This window comes from Suncus etruscus, chromosome 17 (assembly GCF_024139225.1).
Source record: "Suncus etruscus isolate mSunEtr1 chromosome 17, mSunEtr1.pri.cur, whole genome shotgun sequence".
In the NCBI taxonomy this organism is placed as follows: domain Eukaryota; kingdom Metazoa; phylum Chordata; class Mammalia; order Eulipotyphla; family Soricidae; genus Suncus; species Suncus etruscus.
In genome coordinates this window covers 35,426,310-35,429,769 of record NC_064864.1, presented here as the reverse complement: position 1 = coordinate 35,429,769, position 3,460 = coordinate 35,426,310, and the positions used below count along the sequence as shown (strand labels likewise).

General features: G+C 35.0%; 1 non-coding gene across 1 annotated transcript; it reads right to left on the bottom strand.

Moving 5' to 3' along the window:
- Positions 1–1,523: 1,523 nt before the first annotated feature.
- On the bottom strand, positions 1,524–1,630 carry LOC125995364 (U6 spliceosomal RNA). The gene has a single exon (XR_007490903.1). It is a non-coding gene; the product is annotated as a U6 spliceosomal RNA (small nuclear RNA).
- Between the last annotated feature and the right edge of the window lie 1,830 nt (positions 1,631–3,460).

The following is a 3,460-nucleotide window of genomic DNA, read 5'->3' as shown; positions in this document are numbered from 1 at the left end:
TAGAAGTTGGATGAAATAAAGAATAGAGGAATATTCCAAATGTAGATATTTTGGAAAGAGCAAGAAAGAAGTGTTTGGGAGAATTTGAAGTAGAGAGGACTAGAGATTTTCCCCATGCTTCTGTTGAAGGCTATTGGGAATCAGTGAGGACAGTTTCTTACATTAAATTAGAAGATAAAGGGAGTAGGTGGGAGATAGCCTGAAATACTGAAGTTTCAGAAAGAAGGAGATATTTTAGGTGAGGGTATATTTTATTTTAAAAATAAGGCATATTTTATTTGACTATTGGGTATACTGATTCACTCATCTACAAACAGGACTCTCTGAGGCCCACATTTAGGAATTTCTGCTGCTAAAGAATCCAGAATATTTTAGGTGATATATTTAGGTGAAGTTGCAGAGAAGTATGTATATTTTAGGTGGTCCAATATCTGTCTGGTCTGATTCCCTCCTCAATTCACAACCTCCAGTGTTCCAACTAATGAGCTCCTGAGTCATGAAGCTGTGAAGCATAAGGAGGAATAAAACAATGTTTCTGAAAATCTGACCTGTATCCACATGATTTTATGATGCTTGTTGCTATTGCACTTTCTGGATGCCACCTTGGACTTCCTCTATACAGATCCCTAAAATCCTAAATGCAAAAAGTTCTATACCAGAGTCTCCAATTAATAATAATTAGACATTTGAAAATAGAAAGGTAGAGGAACACAACTGCATGGGTAAATCAAGGCAAATTCTGGAGACAAGACTTTGTAATATAACTTCAGGCAGAAGTAGCCAAGTAATTCAGGCCCTCTAGAGAATATCAGACCAAAGATAGCTGTACTGCTCATCTGTTATAAAGAAAAGTTCTTGCCAGTAGTTTCCAGTAATCCATTACTTACTGGGAAAGCAAACAAACAAAAAAATCTGTCTCCTGCAACTACCAGAAAGAGTCAAGAATTTCCAGAAAAGGCTATGTGAGTATAAATTGTCTATCTTCATTAAGAGATAGACTAAGGCAGGCCCAATTAACTCTACTTTGATGGGAATATTTAGTACAAAAAGGAAGACCAGGTGGCTAGTATGTGGAGAATGCCCAGCACTTGGTGTGAGTTGAGCTCACACACAGCTGTCCTAAAACTCTCTTACCCCTAATTTCAATTTCCATTCACCCTTGAGTTGGCTTAAAAAAATCAGAACCCTCATTTTGGAAGCAAAAAACAAAAACAAAACAAAACATTTTTTCCACATGCATATAGGATTTCAAGGTATTTATTTCCTAGAATATATACACCTTAAATACAAATTTCTTTATTTCTATACTAGAAAAAAGAATTGAGTGAAACATCTTTGAAAAAATAAAAAATTTGAAATTGTAGCCTATTTTTACTATTTAGAACAGGAAAATAGCTATTACCAGGTAAATGGTTAGTATTAAAAAAAGGTTCTTAAATTCTAGTCAAACCATTAAATTATGAAATGATTAAAGTATAATTATTTATTTTCCCTGCTATTTTCTTTTTCTTTCTTTCTTTTTTTACAATATGGAACACTTCACGAATTTGCATGTCATCATTGCGCAGGGGCCATGCTAATTTTCTCTGTATAGTTCCAAGTTTAGTATGTGTGCTGCCGAAGTGAGCACCCTGCTTTTTTCTAATAAATAAAGCTTATTGTGTTTCATGGTCTTCCTTCAAACTACTGTTCAGTTTCTCAAGTTTTCACATATAGATCAGAATGATCTATACTTATTCAGAGGCATCTTTATTCTTATTCTCTAATGAGTTTTCTGATGTGGGCATTTTACTAAACCAGGACTTAGAAGAACATTAGATCTAATGTCTGGATCTAATGTCTCTTCTGTCCCAATTTGTTTTTGTTCTTTTTTAACAAATGATGCTATTAACTTCATATTCTTCCTTTTATCCCTCCAGTCTTCTTTTTTTTTTTCCTCCAGTCTTCTTGACTATTGGGTGCACTGAATCACTTATCTAAAAACAGAACTCTGAGGCCCACCTTTAGGAATTTCTGCTGTTATAGAATCCAGTGTTGAAGAAAGCCTGCTTTTTTTGATTAAATAATTTTTATTTTGACTAAAGTGGATTACAAATCTTTCACAGTAATATTTTAGATACATAGTGACATTGAATTAGGGGCATTCCCACCACCAGTATTGTCCTCCCTTACCCCCTGTTTCCAGCATGCATCCCATATCCCCCACCTTTGATTCCCTGGGCTGCTAGTATAAGTGGTCCCTTCTGTGTCTAGCTTGTTGTAGATTGGGTTTTGATTCTGTTGTAGTTGACTTTGGATTTGGTGTTTAAGTCTGATCATTTTTTATTTCTACTCAATGTTCATACAGCTGTTCGGTCTTGGTACCCTCCATTAGTTCCCCCTCAATTTGTGAGGCAGAACAAGATGGTTCAAGCTTGCTTTTTGTCTCTGTATATTGTACATTATATTATATCTTGAGCACAAGTTACAGTAGAAAATGGTAAGTGATAGTATGGGGAAGTCAAGGTCCTTATCAGATACTCACCTAAGCAATTATATAGAGATATAATGTGACTAGAAATGGGAAAGGTAAAATACAAATTAATTGTGTGAATATAGTATGCTTACAGGATAAAACTATCAAACATGGGAGCAGCTATTGAGGAATACTGAGGAGCATTAGGAGCATTCATCCTATGAATCCAGATTAAGGTGTTGCCCAGAGACAAGCAGCAGAAGCATCTAAGAGCTTCTAAGATATCCATGATACCAGGTCCCACTCCAAGAATATGTATAAATTAGGATTAGAATATATATGAATTTGAATATGTATGTATTCCCTTGTGATCTGTCAGTTTATTAAAGTTTGAGAATTATTTCTTTCAGCAACAATGATTTGGCCACCAATTTATCCCAGCTGTTTTCTGAAATAATCAGGGTTACACTAGGCAGTAGTTGGGAGACGAGCAGTGCTGGCCCTTCTGCATCCATGGCATGCTAACCTAGCCTCTGGGATATCTCCTTAGGTCACTATATCTTTAAAATATTAATATCATTGACTTGTTTTTTGGGGGTTTTTTTGGGGGGGTTGGTTTTCAGCCATATGATCCCCAAGCCTACCAGGAGTGATTTCTGAGTGCAGAGCCAGGAGTAACCCCTGAGAGCTGCTAGGTTTGGCCCCCAAACAAACAAACAAACAAAAATAAAATGGAAATGAGTTAATCTGGACTAAAAGCAGATAATTAGTGTCTTATTTAATTTAATTTAATTATTTAATTCTGTTGGGAGATATGTAAAAATGAATTACAAAGAGTCCTAGGAAAAAAGTTATATTCATTCTTCCTATTTATGGTGGGGCTATAATGGATGTATACAATCCCCTAACATTAAATTGTTTACTTTAAACTTTTGCAGTAATTATATCTCAATAAAGTGGTTAAACATTTCTTGTGTAAAATGTTTCTTTTAAAACTTAGATAAA